This window comes from Anabrus simplex, chromosome 1, assembly GCF_040414725.1.
Source record: "Anabrus simplex isolate iqAnaSimp1 chromosome 1, ASM4041472v1, whole genome shotgun sequence".
Lineage (NCBI taxonomy): Eukaryota > Metazoa > Arthropoda > Insecta > Orthoptera > Tettigoniidae > Anabrus > Anabrus simplex.
Genome location: NC_090265.1, coordinates 508,503,203 through 508,521,630, shown reverse-complemented (window position 1 = coordinate 508,521,630; position 18,428 = coordinate 508,503,203).

Genomic DNA, 18,428 nt, shown 5'->3' with positions numbered 1-18,428 from the left:
ATGCACCTGTTTACTATAAGGAGTTATGTGTAAAACGTAATCCTGGAAGAGGAGCATGTTCCGGCGACTGGGGAGGACCAATCTTATGTTATAATGATATTGTAACAATGGCGATATTATGGAGTAAGTAAATATTCGTATTCCTTCATATCTTAATGCTAGGTACGTCTAAATCCCGGTTTATTCAATCTCAGTTAAAAGAACACTAACACACTGTTTGTTAACAATAGCGTTAAAATGTAGCAGCGTGTTAAGATTCTTGCGTTTATCCAAACATTTCCTGGGAACTGTTAGCTAACACGGTGTTAATTCTCACAAGAGTCACGATCAGTGAGAATCTAGAAGGCATTGGCAGATCCATGCAGTTTTTGAGCGCGCTTCTATGATCTTTTGTTTGAATACAGTTGTAAACCAAGGCGCGTGAGTCAACATTTATTAGAAATTTTTTGTCTTGACCGTGAATTTTCTGTTGCTCTATAGACCAATATGAAAAAAAAAAAAAAAAAAGCCGAGAAGAGAATGCGTGGTTCAAATTTCTCTTCTTTTGGAAATTATTTCCCCAAGTGTTCTCCCTAGGACCTTTCTGCCATTCTTGCAGAGGCTAACATAACCTAGATATGTATTGGTTTCATGACATTAATACGTATTTGAGTCAAGGGTGTTCCAAATTCAAATGTAAATACTGCAAAATGTTTTTTAAAATGACAAATCTTTATTATCGTCAGCACAATTGCATCAATTACATCCGAGTTCCAAAGTTCAGCCTGACTACCACGTAGCGTTAACAATTTAGCAGCCATGTCAGGATTAGCGTGCGAACACTAGATTCCGCACGGCACTCTGCAGTAACGGAGCGGTAAGGCTCGGTGTTACATTGACGAACAAGCACCAGAACACGAGAAGCTCGAAATACTCTTATGTCAATAACAGTTCAATTTTGCAGTTGATGTTTACCTGTCTGATATTATTATTATTAAATGCTCTGAGGGGAATAAACTGAAATTTGATCATATTAATTTTTTACGTAGTATTTCTCTCCCGGCTGGCGAAAATTACTGTGGAGAACAGTGTATAAGCCTACCTATTACAGAAAGTAAACAAACTAATAGAACCGTGCTCAGAGCTAAAAGTGACGTTTGGCAGAAAATTTGTAGTGATTTCAATGTACATACTGAAGTTAGCCAACGTACGATCAAGCAACTGAAACAACTGGATGAAAATCATCTCTTCCGTTTCTAACTCTTTCTAGAAAAAGGCCTATAATATTCCACATATTCAAGATACAGAAATTCTGTATCTACTGCACCTGCCATATGTTGAGATAACAGAGTTTAACTGCTTGAACCTGGGCAGTTAAGTTAACTGAGAGTTTAACAGAATGTCAGTCTTAACCAATATTGATTAAATGCTAATTTGGTTAAGTTCACGCTTAAATTATTTTAACATTCAGTTAAATGTTAACGGAGGTTGAATAAACGGGTCTAATAATAATTATAATGTTATTGGATTTACGTCCCTCTAACTACTATAACGGTTTTCGGAGACGCCAAGTTGCCGGAACTTAGTCCCGAAGGAGTTCTTTAACTTGTCAGTAAATCTACCGTCACGAAGCTGATGTATTTAAGCACCGTCAAATACCACGGACTGAGCCAGGATCGAACCTGGCAAGTTGGGGTCAGAAGGCCAGCGCCTCAAACTTCTGAGCAACTCAGCGGGGCTGGGTAGGACTGATAAACTTTCTGTTTTGTTTGTGACACTAAAGATCATCCACACTACCAAGGCCAGAGAAATCTTCAACTTCCACCATTCTGTTCCAATGTTTGTACGGATGTCTATTATTATTATTATTATTATTATTATTTAGTAGTAGTAGTAGTATTATGAGCACCTTTTGCCCAATCAGTCAGGGTAATGACTTGGGATGTTTTTGAACCCTGCGTGAGGGTAAGACGTCATAACATTACGTAGAGGGTAATGCTAACCTCATGGCTCCTTAGGAAAAGCCAATCGGTCACGCCCACTTGGAGGAGCTGAAGGTGAGATTAACGTAACGTTGCGCACGAACACTAAACTAATCCCACACAGGCTCTTCACCGCCTTCGCTTGGAGGAGTCCAATCCGTTAGGTGACTTTAGTTGATGTTATGACATCATGATGACATAATAACCTAACCTCGCTACGAGGGACGCTAACCTAACCTCACACAGGCTTTTTTCCGCCTCCGCTTGGAGGGGCCAAATTGGTTGTGCACAAACGCTGACTGACAGTAGTAGGGCAAAGCCGCCCACAGCGGGCAAATCAGAGGCCGCGGAGCGGGTCACGTGACTCCTGACGTCAGCAGCGCGGGAAATTTAAATTCTACGGGAGAGCGTTGACCCCTAGTAGTGTACCTCGGCCGATTCCAACTCCACGGTCATTAACCCAAGGTCATTGACCCCTAGTATAGTAGGTGAGCAATGACGGTTTGTGGATTTTGCATAAGAGAGCGAGCCTAACTTCACAGTCGCCATCTTGAGGGGCCTAACCTCACTTTATCGGCTCGTTGCCCTTCCCGAAGCCTAAGAGAGCAAAGGTAGTAGCTAAAGATAGCAGCACGGTGCTCTACTGATTAAAGATAGCAGCTTGTCCAAAAAGCACATAGAATTTCAAATTTCCGCCACCACATTTCAAAGGTAGTAGCTAAAGATTGTAGCACGGTGCTCTGTTGATTAAAGATGGCGGACGACAGCTGTTAAAAGCATATGGAATTTTTAAAATTGCCCGCTACTACGATAAAGATGGCAGCACGATGCTCTGTTGATTAAAGATGGCTGTTGTCAGCTTGTCAGCTGTCAGAAAGCACCTGGGTTTCTTTCCAAACAAGAGCACGTAGAATTTCCCGCCACCACATTTCAAAAGTAGTAGCTAAAGATAGCATCACTGAGGTAAGCGATGTAAGATGGCGGATGACAGCTGTCAGAAAAGCACGTGGCTTTGTTGGCTCTGTTAATTAAAGATGGGAGCTTGTCAAAAACACGTGGAAATTGCCGCCACGACCTTTCAAAGGAAGTAGCCAAAGTTGGCAGCACGGTGCTCTGGTGATTAAAGATGGCTGCTGGGGAATTTTTAAAATTATCCGCCACTACATTTCAAAGGTAGTAGCTAAAGATAGCAACACTGAGGTTTGCGATGCAAGATGGCGGATGACAGCTGACAGAATTTTTTTAATTGCCCGCAGTGCCGTAAGGAGGGCAGCACGATGCTCTATTAATTAAAGATGGCGGATGTCAGCTGACGGATTTTTTCAAATAGCCCGCAGTGCCGTAAAGATAGCAGCACGGTGCTCTCTTGATTAAAGATGGCGGGTGACCGCTGTCGAAAAAGCACGCAGCATTTTTTTAAATTGCCCGCCACCACATTTCCAAGGGCAGTACGATGCTCTGTTGATTAAAGATGGCTGCTGTCAGCTGTCAAAAAAGCACGTAGGTTTCTTTCCAAACAAGAGCACGTGGAAATTGCCGCCACCACATTTCAAAGGTAGTGCCGTAAAGAGGGCAGCACTAAGGTTAGCGATGCAAGATGGTGGATGACAGCTGTCGAAAATCACGTGGATTTTAAATTACCCGCAGTGCTGTAAAGGGGGCAGCACTAAGGTTAGCGATGCAAGATGGCGGATGACAGCTGTCAAAAAAGCACGTGGAAATTGCCTACCACCACATGCCTATAAGGTTTAGTGCCGTTAAGATGGTAGCACTGAGGTTAGCGATGCAAGATGGCGGATCACAGCTGTCAAAAAAGCACGTGGCTTTGTTTACAAATCAAATCTCGCGCCAAAATTCAAATCTCCCACCAAAATTCAAAGTTCCCGCAGGAGGACGAGGCCTCTGAGGATAGCCTGAGGAGGAGGAGGAGGAGGAGGAGGAGGCCTCTCCCGAGGGCCTCAGGAGGAGGAGGAGGATGCCTCTGCGGAGGTCATGAGGCGGAGGTGTTGGCAGAATCCCCCACTTATACTACTTAGGCCTTAACTAGAGGGCTGCTTCAGTGGCTCACAACATGTATCTTATGACCTATTAGTTTTACCAGCCTAACTTTCGAGAGACTGAGGTAAGGGTTATTATGCAAGATAATTGTTCTACTCTATTCGCATAGACCTTAACTAGAGGGTCGCCTGAAGGGCTCCCAACATTTAACGTAATTAGTTTGATCAGCCTGAAATTCGAGAAATGGGGCGAGTGTTATTATGCAAGATAACTGCTATACTCTATTCGGATAATCCAGATGGCGACTGCTCTTATGGGGAAAGCTGGCTGAGGAGGCCTGCTGCACAAGATGGCGGCTATACACAGGCTCTTAAGAAGAAAGCTAGCTTAGAGGCTACTGTACAAAATGGCGGCTGTACATAAGCTGTTATGGCCTCCTTCTCCTCCTCCTACTCATCCGTATATCAAAAGGGTACCTCTTCCCAGCAAAAGGGGTTCTCTTCCTGGCAAAATGGCACCTCCTCCTATCAAAAGGGCAAAAGGGCAACAGCTAGCAAAAGAGAAATTGGGCGAAAAGAACACTTCCTCCTTATCTGTAGGGCAAAAGGGCTACTCTTCCTGGCAAAAGGGCAAAAGAGCTCCTTGGCAAAAGGCTACCTCCTCCAAGCAAAAGGGCAAAAGGGCACCATCTTATAGCAAAAGCAAAAATGGGCAAAAGAAACACTTCCGCCTCATCTGTAGGGTAAAAGGGCTACTCTGCCTGACAAAAGGGCACCTTCTCCAGCAAAAGGGCAAAAGAGTACCTCCTTCTAGCAAAAGGGCAAATGGGTAAGAAGAACACCTCTTCCTCATTTATAGGGCAAAAGAGCAATAGGACAAAAAGCTACTCTTTCCGGTAAAAGGGCAAAAGGGCTCCTCCTAGCAAAAGGGCAAAGGGGCTCTTCGTTATCTGTATGGCAAAAGGGCAAAAGGGCAAAGGGCTCCTCTTCCTGGCAAAAGCACTCTTCCTTACAGTTAATGAGGTTAGCTCTATCCGTCCTGTTACAAAGATATGCTTTCCTGAATTAAACGTCACATTACAAACAAATATACTTTCGTTATGTAGCGTTATTCTAATCGCATTAGTTTTTCGATTGAGAAGAAAGCGGTCGGAGGAGGAGGCAGTAAGGAGAAGGTATTACTTCTTTCAGCATGCAAAAGTATTGTAGGATAAGCAAATGCTGTATCCGACAAGACAAAACAGGTTCAATCTAGTTACAGAATGCAATTGTAAAAATATAGAATTGACATGCTGTATGTCTTTATTCGACAAGACAAAACATGTTGACTATTAAACAGAAAACTTTTATCGCTACTCTGCTTCATCAAGACAAGTTACAATTAGCACACAACAGAACTGATTGTAGAACAAGACGAAACATGCTGGCTATCAGTGTTCAGAACAAAAACTTTATAACGCATAACATTATAATGTTAATTCCTCTGTTGATACAATCACACTCTTATGCAATCAGCGCGCACACATAGAATTGCAAATGTTGTATATCTCCATCCGACATACTTCTTAATTAATGCAGATAAAATGATTATACATAGCAGAGGATACCTTCGTCCTAAGGAGATGGATTTTGCGAGATTCGTGGCGCGGAATTTAAAATCCAACAACAGAACACAGCTAACCGCACTGCTGCAATCTTGGCGGGGTTAAATCTCACTGTTGCTACCTTGGTTACACGCTTTTGTGTTAATTTACTGTTAATCGTTAAGCTGTTCGCATCATCGAAGTAGAGAGTGACAAGTGTCTAGTAGATTTAAAGAATCTGTTAGCAGAAGATAAAGTCCGTCATGGAAAAACCTATTTCTAAGTATATTTACAAAGAGTGTGGAAAAGCATTTTCCCGAAGCTATCACAAGAGACGTCATGATATATCATGTAGGGCAATTTTTCAATGCAAACATTGTAGAAGAGAGTTCAAGAACGCATACAACGCTCAACGTCACGAAGCCGCGTGTAATGTAGCTTCATCGAGAAGAAAATACTAAGAGCTCCACCGTAGTCAAGCGAACACTGATTTATGTTAAAAAAGTACACCTCTGCGAGAGATTCTTAATTCTTCCTTGTTGTCTAGGCCTATTACAAGTTATGTTACTAACCAAAACCTTCAAGATAAAGAGATGCAAGATCATGATTATGATAGTAAGGATAATGATGTTGATGAAAACAGTAGTACATGAAAATTAGAAGTATAAGAAAAAGAAGATCTCAATGTTTCATTGCCAATAGAGCTTAATTATTTTATTTCATTTTCTAAGTCTCTCAAGAAGAGATGCAAGATGATGAAGAAGAAAATTTCAACGCTTCATTGCTGTCGAAACAAGTTACGTTTCTACCTGGAAACGCTACTGAGTAATAGCTCTCTCTCAACAGTACAACAACTTAAACACCTTCCTACATTCCCAGCGCTTACCCTCACCTAGGCCATCCTTCTGTAGTATATAGTCGAATGATTAGTTATTCCTCTGCGAACCATGTGACCTTGCCGCGGTGGGGAGGCTTGCGTGTCCCAATGATGCAGATAGCCGAGCCGCAGGTGCAACCATATCGGATGGGTATCTGTTGAGAGACCAGACTAACGAATGGTTCATCGAAAGGGCGGTAGCAGCCTTTCGGTAGTTGCAAGGGCGGCAGTCTGGATGATTGACTGATACGGCCTTGTAATAATACTCAACATGGCTTAGCTGTGTTGATACTGCTACACGGCTGAAAGCAACGGGAAACTACAGCCGTAACTAACTCCCGAGGACATGCAGCTCTCTCTGTATGAATGATGTACTGATGATGGCTTCCTCCCGGGTAAAATATTCCGGAGGTAAACTAGTCCCCCATTCGGATCTCCGGGTGGGGACTACACGAGAGGGGGCGATCATCAGGAAGATGGATACTGACATTCTGCGAGTCGGAGCGTGGAATGTTAGAAGTTTGAATCGTTGTGGTAGGTTAGAGAATCTGAAAAGGGAGATGGATAGGCTAAAGTTAGATGTAGTTGGCATAAGTGAAGTACGTTGGCAGGAAGAACAAGATTTTTGGTCAGGCGACTACCGAATTATCAACACAAAATCAAACAGAGGAAATGCAGGAGTTGGTTTAATAATGAATAAGAAAATAGGGCAGCGGGTAAGCTACTACGACCAGCATAGTGAAATAATTATTGTCGTCAAGATAGACACCAAACCAATGCCCACCACAATAGTACAGGTCTATATGCCTACTAGTTCAGCGGATGATGAAGAAATCGAAAGAATATATGAGGAGATAGAAGATTTAATTCAATATGTAAAAGGTGACGAGAATCTAATTGTGATGGGAGACTGGAATGCAGTGGTAGGCCAAGGAAGAGAAGGTAGTACAGTAGGAGAATTTGGATTGGGACGAAGGAACGAAAGAGGAAGTCGTCTGGTTGAATTCTGCACTGATCATAATTTAGTCCTTGCCAATACTTGGTTCAAACACCACAAACGACGGCTGTATACGTGGACGAGACCTGGAGACACTGGTAGGTATCAAATAGACTTCATTATGATTAGGCAGAGATTCAGAAACCAGGTGTTGGATTGCAAAACTTTCCCAGGAGCAGACGTGGACTCTGACCACAACTTGTTGGTCATGAAATGCCATCTGAAGTTGAAGAAATTGAAGAAAGGAAAGAATGCAAAAAGATGGGATCTAGACAAGTTGAAAGAAAAGAATGTGAGGGATTGTTTCAGGGAACATGTTGCACAAGGACTAAATGAAAAGGCTGAAGGAAACACTATAGAGGAAGAGTGGAGAGTCATGAAAAATGAAGTCAGTAGGGCTGCTGAAGAAATGTTAGGAAGGAAGAAAAGATCAACTAAGAATCAGTGGATAACTCAGGAGATACTAGACCTGATTGATGAACGACGAAAATACAAGAATGCTAGAAATGAAGAGGGCAGAAAAGAATACAGGCGATTAAAGAATGAAGTGGATAGAAAGTGCAAGGTAGCTAAGGAAGAATGGCTGAAGGAGAAATGCAAGGATGTCGAAGGCTGTATGGTCCTGGGAAAGGTAGATGCTGCATACAGGAAAATCAAGGAAACCTTTGGAGAAAGGAAATCTAGGTGTATGAATATCAAGAGCTCAGATGGAAAACCACTTCTAGGGAAAGAAGACAAAGCAGAAAGGTGGCAGGAGCATATCCAACAGTTGTATCAAGGTAAAGATGTAGATAATTTGGTTCTGGAACATGAAGAGGCTGTTGATGCTGATGAAAAGGGAGAACCAATTTTGAGGTCAGAGTTTGACAGAGCTCTGAGTGACCTCAATAGGAACAAGGCACCTGGAATTGATGACATTCCCTCTGAATTACTGACTGCCTTAGGAGAAACCAGCATGGCAAGGTTATTTCATTTAGTGTGCAAGATGTATGAGACAGGAGAAGTCCCATCCGATTTTCAGCAGAATGTTGTTATACCTATTCCCAAGAAAGCCGGTGCTGACAGGTGTGAAAACTACCGCACCGTTAGTTTAGTATCTCATGCCTGCAAAATTTTGACACGTATTATTTACAGAAGAATGGAAAAACAAGTTGAAGCTGAGTTGGGAGAAGATCAATTTGGCTTCAGAAGAAATGTAGGAACACGTGAAGCTATCCTGACTTTACGTCTGATCTTAGAGGATCGAATCAAGAAGGACAAGCCCACGTACATGGCATTCGTAGATCTAGAAAAGGCATTCGATAATGTTGATTGGACCAAGCTATTTATGATTCTGAAGATGATAGGGATCAGATACCGAGAACGAAGAATTATCTACAATCTGTATAAAAATCAGTCTGCAGTGATAAGAATCGAGGGCTTTGAAAAAGAAGCAGCAATCCAGAAAGGAGTGAGGCAAGGCTGCAGTTTGTCCCCTCTCCTTTTCAATGTTTACATAGAACAGGCAGTAAAGGAAATCAAAGAGAAATTTGGAAAGGGAATCACAGTCCAAGGAGAGGAAATCAAAACCTTGAGATTTGCCGATGATATTGTTATTTTATGTGAGACTGCAGAAGATCTCGAGAAGTTGCTGAATGGTATGGATGAAGTCTTGGGTAAGGAGTACAAGATGAAAATAAATAAGTCCAAAACAAAAGTAATGGAGTGCAGTCGAACGAAGGCAGGTGATGCAGGAAATATTAGATTAGGAAATGAAGTCTTAAAGGAAGTAGATGAATATTGTTACTTGGGTAGTAAAATAACTAACGATGGCAGAAGTAAGGAGGACATAAAATGCAGACTAGCACAAGCAAGGAAGAGCTTTCTTAAGAAAAGAAATTTGCTCGCTTCAAACATTGATATCGGAATTAGAAAGATGTTTTTGAAGACTATCGTGTGGAGCGTGGCATTGTATGGAAGTGAAACATGGACGATAACTGGCTCAGAAAGAAAGAGAATAGAAGCTTTTGAAATGTGGTGTTACAGAAGAATGCTGAAGGTGAGATGGATAGATCGAATCACGAATGAAGAGATACTGAATCGAATTGCGTAGAGGAGATCGATTTGGCTAAATTTGACGAGAAGAAGAGATAGAATGATAGGACACATCTTAAGACACCCAGGACTTGTTCAGTTGGTTTTTGAAGGAAGTGTAGGTGGTAAGAACGGTAGGGGTAGACCAAGATATGAATATGACAAGCAGATTAGAGCAGATGTAGGATGCAATAGTTACGTAGAAATGAAAAGGTTAGCACAGTATAGGATGGCATGGAGAGCTGCATCAAACCAGTCTATGGACTGATGACTCAAACAACAACAACAACATTCGTATAGATTACTTTCCAACATTCTCCCTTCTTTCGGTTGTTAACTTCGCCTCTAGACGTAGAACCGGTCTCAAGCTCCGATAAAGATAGGAGAGGCACCCTAGCCCATTAGCATTTTATGCCTACGAGGAAGGCGCGGTAGGGAGGAGGAAGAGTCTTTTCGAACAGCTTATTTTATCTGCATAATAGTAGTGATTATTGATTTAAGAATAAGTACACTTCTATTCATCTCCTTTGTAAAACAAAGTTTCAATGTTATGATTTTTAATTGTGTTAGAACATGGTTTGAATCCATAATTTTTCTCCTTAGCACAATATGATGTAGGACAAAGGTATCCCCTGCTAAGTAGTAAAATCATTTTATCTTCACAGTAGTATGATTTTTAATTCTGTTACGGTAACTAAATGGATTTTTCTGGTGCATGGATTCGAATACCGCATAATCCATCTCCTTAGGACGGAGGTATCCTCTGCTATGTATAATTTTATCTGCATTAATTAAGAAATATGTCGGATGGAGATATACAACATTTGTAATTCTGTGTGTGCGCGTTGATTGCATAAGAGTGCGATTGTATCAACAGAGAGATGTCCGACTCGTTGGCTGAACGATCAGCGTACTGGCCTTCGGTTCAAAGGGTCCCGGGTTCGATTCCCGGCCGGGTCGGGGATTTTAACCTTAATTGGTTAATTCCAATGGCACGGGCGCTGGGTGAATGTGTTGACTTCATCATCATTTCATCCTCATCACGACGTGCAGGTCGCCTACGGGAGTAAAATAGAAAGACCTGCAGCTGGCGAGCCGAACCCGTCCTGGAATATCCCGGCACTAAAAGCCATACGAGATTTCAACAGAGAGATTAGCCTTATAATGTTTTGCGTTATTAGTTTTTTTGTTCTGAACACTGTATGCCAACGTGTTTCTTCTTGTTCTACAATCAGCTCTAGTATGTGCTAATTGTAACTTGTCTTGATGAAGCAGAGTGGCGATAAAAGTTTTCTGTTTAATAGTCAACATGTTTTGTCTTGTCGGATACAGCATTTGCTTATCCTAAAATGCTTTTGTATGCTGAAGGAAGTATTACCTTCTCCGTACCGCCTCCTCCTCCGACCGCTTACTTCTCAATCGAAAAACTAATGCGATTAGAATAACGCTACATAACGAAAGTATATTTGTTTGTAATGTAACGTTTAATTCAGGACGGATAGACAAACATACATACATACATACATATCTTTATTGCCCACCCTAGTGTACACCATCAGCTTACAGGCAATAAAGACAGACAGAGCGAAACAAAGGAAAACAAGCAATAGCAACTACATCTCTCTTAAAACTACTTAACTACATTTACTACCTCTACATCTACTCAGTATCATCCCACATGTACGCGGATAGCCAGCACACATGCAGGACGATACCGCACTACTAACTACCCAAAGCCCAACCCCTGACTACCACCTAAAAATAATTTTAAAAAATTAATTAGACTGGTCGCTGCAACAGCCCTGGCATGGAACACACGCCCACCAACCCGTCTACAGCAGCCACCAGCCTTGCCACGTGAGAACTGGTATCGTATCTCACCAACCCTCGCTGACAAATACTGTGTTCCTTTCCTTATCATGTGTTACAAGCCACCCTGGCTGAAACCAGACCCAAAAGGTGGCCTGCAACACACTTCCGCTATGTACGTCACACATACTCTTGTCCATTGTCAGCACACTACCTTCCCTATCCTTTTCATTTCCGTGCAGACATGCTCAAGTCTAACTTCTTTGGAGTGGGGTCAAGTCCCCCACCCCTCCCTCTTCCCTTGATACGTCACCCTCACCTCTCACGCACTACTCCCGCTATCTACATCTCACCTTATAAAACTTAAGACTTAAACATCAGCTAACAACCATTTAAAATCCCTCATCAACGCACCTAAAACAATTAACACTTTTTTTTTACACAGACAAAATTTTTTCATTCGAAGTCCATTAGTTCACTCAGTCTTCTCCACCTACTGCACCACACTTCATATATCAAACCGACTCACCTTATTAAGCTTCAGACTTAAACATCAACTAACAATCATTTTATATCGCACTTAAAACAATTTTACTTCTTTTTAACATTTCACTTACACACAAACAAACAGTTTCCATTCCAAATCCATTAGTTCACTCCGTCTTCTCAGTCTACAACACCTCAGTTACATCAAACTGTTAGATCCCATTTCTTCCATCCTATTAAACTTAATACATAAACATCAAGAATCCCTCAATTTTACACCCCTCATCAAGGCATCTACACCATCAAAATTTTTAAAATTTTTTTATGACCTACTTTCATAATTTCCATACTGCCAACATTTTCTCCTTAACTACATTCCCACTTAATCTATCACAATTCTATCGCATATACTTTCTTTCTACCCCCTCCTCACACAAATACACTTAAACAATCCATATTTTTCACTCCTCATTTACACACCAACAGACAGTACTCCATTCCAAGTCCATTAGTTCACTCAGTCAACTCGCTTTTTTTGTTTTATTTATAATTTTTTAAATATTTTTACTTCCACCTAAGCTTTACACTACCCTCAAACCTACTCAACCTCCCCTTTTCTCAACGCTTACCTAATTTTCTCAGGCTTTCCCTTTGCCCCAGGCGGATCACCTTTCCACAGGGCAAGGTGTTCTCCCCCTTTCCCCTAACACTACTGACCCCTCTTCTGATATCATGAATACCATGATACCCTTCCCGCATTTGCTCAGGGCGGATATCCATTCCTCTGAGCAGAATGCCTTCCCCCTTTCTCCCTCAGCACGAACCACATTATCTGCACAACCCCTGTTACTCCCTCAATTTCTTTATAAATATAGCTCTGGCCACATTTAAGAATTTCGCTATATTCGTTCCTTTCTCTCACTCTCTACATAACCAAGATGTTATCTTATAGCTTTCCCCTACCATATGCAGCTCCTTCTTACTTAGTAGTTTGATCTTTATCTCCGCCAAAGGTCGGCATTGATTAAAAATATGCAGGTCCTCCCACTTCTCTCCACATAACACACATCTATCCCTATTCTCACTACCTACCCACCCCCTATTCCTCGGAACACCCAATACCGACCAATACAAACCTCTCTTATCCCTTCTACCCTCAAACTCCGTTTTCGGGTTTATTACTTCCACCAATTTATTTAATACTGATAAAGAGACTCTCTCTCTACATTCCCCTATTAAGCTCTGTCTTTCAATATCTAGTAGTCTTCCCTTTATCCTTTCCCATACCCATTTATTCCTACCATCCCCCCAGACCTCTCCATATACCCCTAATCTAATCTTTTGTAACCATTTTTTGCACTTATTCACCCAGTAACCTTCATTCGTCATACCTTTCTGAAAATTAAACGTTTCTTGTACTAACGCCCCACCCTTCCCTTCCTCCAATCTAATCCAGTACTTGAACACCCTCTTAGCTATTTCAACCTCTATCGATTCTTTACAGACTAGTCTGGCCCCGGCATTGGCTGTACAATTCGGTAGGTCCATCATGATCTTGCTAAATTTCGCCACCACCTGGTTTAGTTCACTCCTGTCTTCCTCCATTCCCCATACTTCAACCCCACATAGCATTTTGCCCATTACCAGTGATTTAAACACCGTTTTCTGAATTTTGTATTTAACGTCTGGAAATTTCTTTTCTAATACTCCTACTACCGCAAGCGCTCCTCTTCCTTTAAGTTTTGCCTTCTTACACTGATTTTTCCAAGAAGCATTCTTACTAATTATTACACCTAGGTACTCAATTTTTCCCCCTGGTTTAATTTCTTCCTGCTCCAGCCTCCAGGCTTCCTTATTCTTTCTCCCACCCCTTTTCCTACACACCATTATCTGAGTCTTTCTTACATTTACTCTGAGAGACCATTTCCTAGTATATTCAACTACCTTGTCCAACCCTTTTTGCAACCCATTTGCCGTCAAAGCCAAAATCAATAGGTCATCCGCAAATAGCAACCCCGGAACCTCCATTTTCCCTACCCAAGGGCATTGCCATGCGTCTCCACCATGACCCTCTAAAATATTATTTATAAATAATATAAATAATATCGGGGATAGCTTACATCCCTGTCTCACCCCGCTTTTCGATTGAAAACACTTACTCAACCTTCCATCCTGCAATTTAATCATCACACACACTTCCTCATAAATAGTTTCAATTGCCACCCTCATTTTTTTCGACATTCCAACCTCCCCTAATCTCAAAAATAGCGCCTCCCTACTGACCGTATCAAAGGCTTTTTCTAAGTCAATCGCTGCTATAAATAATTTACTTCCTGCTATCCTCACATACTTTGTAATCAAAGTGTCCAGAATCCAAACATTATCAACTGCATTACATCCTTTCCTAAATCCAGTTTGGAACTCAGATATCCTACCGTACTGTTCCGCCCAATTTGTTATCCTATTCGCCAAAACCCCTGTGTACACCTTTGACAGCGAGTCTAGGAGTGTAATTCCTCTATAGTTGTTTGGATCACTACTAGCTCCTTTATTTTTATAAATAGGGCATAATACCCCCTTCCTCCATTCTCTAGGAAATTTCCCGTTTCGAGCAACCTATTAAAGAATTTCACAATCCCTCTCAACATCGGTTCATTTGCCCCTACCTCTTTCCATACACTATTGGAAATACCATTCACACCTCCTGCAGCCTTGGGTCTAGCATTTTTTAATACTGAAATTACCTCCTGCCTTGTTATCTACCCATCGAATATTGTAATGCCTACTTCGAGTTCCCTTCTAATTTGTGACTTGTCTATTTCTCTACCCAATTTCCTCTCCCCTTCTAAAAGCCTTTTAAAATGCCTAACCCACTCGTTTTCTCCTATTTTATCCCCCTTCCCCTCCGGTTTCGTTCTTCTGATCTTGTTTATTGACTCCCAAATCCTCTCAAATTTCTTCTCTCTACAATATATATTTATTTTTTCAGCTTCCGCTTCCTTCCATCCTCTTTTCTTCTCATTCAATACCTCCTTATATTCCCTTCTCAATTTACAATATTCCTTCCTTTTTTCTGGCACACCCTCTTTCCTAAACTCCGCTAGGGCTCTCATTACAACCTCACGTTTTCTCCTACAGTCTTCATCAAACAATCCATTCATTTTATTCTTTTTTCCCTCTACCCTTCTCCTCACTTTCTTCCCCACTCTCCATACAGGGAGTTCAATTAATTTTAGCACGTTATCCATATCATTCCCTTCTACCGCCCTTTCAGTTCCTACCCTTAATATATCTCCCTCCTCTTTCAAATGCCGTCTTAATTTCTCTTTAGTATTATCATCCCATACATACTTCCATCCTCCATTCCTATACCTCTCCTTACTTTCCTCCATCTTTCCCTTCTCATCAGCGACCAACGTTCTCAATTTATTTTGATAGGCATATGTTCTGTCAACCCATATTCTAACACCTCAAAACTTATTATTCTCCTTAACGCTATCTCTGAGCTTATTCCTATGTCCACCACACTCCCTCCATTTGTTGTAATATACGTCAAATCGCCCACACTATCCCCCTTCATCCACCCATTTAAAATAAATAAATGTTCTAGAGCACATAACTCTAATAACCTTTCTCTATAACTATTTACAACATTATCCTTACTCTTCCTTTGCAGTACCCCGTCTACTTTTACTTCTTTCCCGTATACCGGTACTCTATTGCTCACTATCGCATTCCAATCCCCCAATAAAATCATCCCATCTTCTACATACATTCCTTTAATTGTGTTTATTTCTTCAATCAGTTCGTGAAAAAATGTTTATTTGCATACACTGAATCGCTCGGATGGTTATAAAGCAGTGCCAGACAAATTGCTTCCGCTGCCCCCTTCCCCATTTTTACTCTCAACCACACTACCCCTTCTACCCTAGTCTGTAACGTCTCCACCCATTCAGCTATCTCATTTCTTATTAAAACTACTATGCCCCCTGGGTTTCGGCCCCTCTCCCCTATTTTTTTCCTTAACACGTTAACTACTCTATAACCGTCCCATGTAATTTCAACCCCCTTCCCTAACCACGTCTCTACTAGAGCAATAATCTCAAAATCTTTCACTAAATCCACAATTTCCTTATTCCCTAACTTCCCCATCAACCCCTCAATATTCAGCATCCCTATCACCATATCTAGTTATTTATTTCCTCCCCCTCCCTCCCTATACTTCTGCATTTCACCACTTCCCCCCTTACTTCTCGTGATTCTTCCTTTTGGCTCCACCCCATCCCTCTCTTTCTTCTCACCCCCATCCTTCCCCTTTTCCGTGCCAGAGCCTTTTTTCCCACCCCATAGATCTTTTAAACTTAAGGATCTCGCCTTATTTAACGCCTGCTTTCTCTCCAGGTTTATTTCTGCATTATTCCTATTCGGGGAGGTTGAGTCACTACCCTGACTCCTTTCCCTTCCCGTCGCCTCTTCACTACCTGTATCCACTTCACTTCGGTCTAGTGTCCTACTTGTTGATTCACTCCTTCCTGGGCTGTTCTGACTCACCAAGGACTCTGCTGTCTTCGCTACCTGTCCGCTGACACCGCAGTCCCCTCTTCTCTCTTCCTTCTCCGTACTGATGTCGCCCTGCTCTCGATTTCTGCAACTCATTTCCTCCTCACATTTTTCCATCCTCAGCAGTTCCTCCTGTGTCCACGATCGCGACCAATTTCTGCCTGAAGTAACCAGACACCTCCCCGCTATCTTGACTCGCAATCCCTGCGCTCTAGCACGCCACATATGCCGCTTATAGACATCCGACCGCATCCTGTCTTCTTTCTCTATCTCAGCCTTCAAATAAATGTTCGATCCTTTCAAATTTCCAGCATTCCTCAGAAGTATATCAGCCATCAGGGTTGATATTAATCTTAACTTCACCGGCCTATGTCCCTTGTTCCTTCCCACTCTATATATATCATCTATATCAACTTCAGAAAAGTTTATCTTCATTTTGTTCGAAAATATATCCACCACTTTCAATACTAATTCCACTTTTGATTCTGTTCCTTCCTCAGGTACACCATACACAAACACATTTTTTTTTGCTGATTCGTTCCTCGCTAACCTCACTTCTCTCTTCATTGCTGTTAATTCCTCTTCCAGTACAACCACCTTCTTTTTCAAGCTCCCTACCTCATCTTCTATCTCTGCTAACTTGTCATTTACACCTCCAATTTCTTCTTTTATAAAACATTTTAAGTCCTTCATCTCCTTCATTTGGGTTGCCTGGTGTTCCTGCATCATTTCCTTAATTTCTTCTCCTTTGCTTGCTTCCTTCACGACTCTCTTGATCTCTTCAAGCTCCTCCCAGCCGAACGGTCCCTGGTTTGGACGCGAATATTTTTCTATACCTCCTACCACCAGCAGCGTCGCAATAACCGTCGCACACAACATAATCTCCAACAGTCCTTTATAACCACTAATTTCTCTTCCTCTCTCAACTCCACCTTCCTTCCAACACTGTCTTGCACCATGCCATCTTCCAATTCTTAGCCTGTATTGCTGTATCGTTATTCCCATATTGCGCACCTCAGCTCATTCACACGTCCGCGCTTCCCTATGTCTCGCTCGTGACTGTTGCAGGACGGATAGAGCTAACCTCATTAACTGTAAGGAAGAGTGCTTTTGCCAGGAAGAGGAGCCCTTTTGCGAGGAAGAGGAGCCCTTTGCCCTTTTGCCACACAGATAAGGAACACTTTTGCCCTTTTGCCAGGAAGATTAGCCCTTTTGCCCTACAGATGAGGAGCAGGTGTTCTTTTTGCCCAATTTCCCTTTTGCTAGGAGGAGGTGCCCTGTTGCCCTTTTGCTAGGAGGAGGTGCCCTTTTTTCAGGAAGAGTAGCCCTTTTGCCCTACAGATGAGGCGGAAGTATTATTTTTGTCCATTTGTACTTTTGCTATAAGGAGGTGCCCTTTTGCTAGGAGGGGGTGCCCTTTTACCCTTTTGCCAGGAACAGTAGTCCTTTTGCCCTACAGATAAGGAGGAAGTGTTTTTTCGCCCATTTTCCCTTTTGCTAGGAGGAGTCGCCCTTTTGATAGGAGGAGGCGCCCTTTTGTCAGGAAGAGAAGCCGTTTTGCCCTTTTGCCCTACGGATGAGGAGGTGTTCTTCTTGTCCATTTGCCCTTTTGCTGGGAAGAGGTGCCATTTTGCCCTTTTGCTATACGGATGAGGAGGAGGCCATAACAGCCTATGTATAGCCGCCATTTTGTACAGTAGCCTCTAAGCTAGCTTTCTTCATAAGAGCCTGTGTATAGCCGCCATCTTTTTCAGCAGGCCTCCTCAGCCAGCTTTCCCCATAAGAGCAGTCGCCATCTGGTCTATACGAATAGAGTATAGCAGTTATCTTGCATAATAATCCTTGCCTAATTTCTCGAATTTCAGGCTGATCAAACTAATAAGTTTAAGTTGTGAGCCCCTGAGACAACTCTGTAGAGTTAGGCCTATAAGAACAATGTATCGCCATTAGCTCTTAGTCCATCTCCTTAAAGTTAGTCTCATATAACCAATGTATAGCGACGATCTTACTTCGGGGTCCCTAACACTAGGAATTTGTACGTGACGCCATCTTGCTCAGTCAGCCTTAGGCCGTCACCTTAATTTC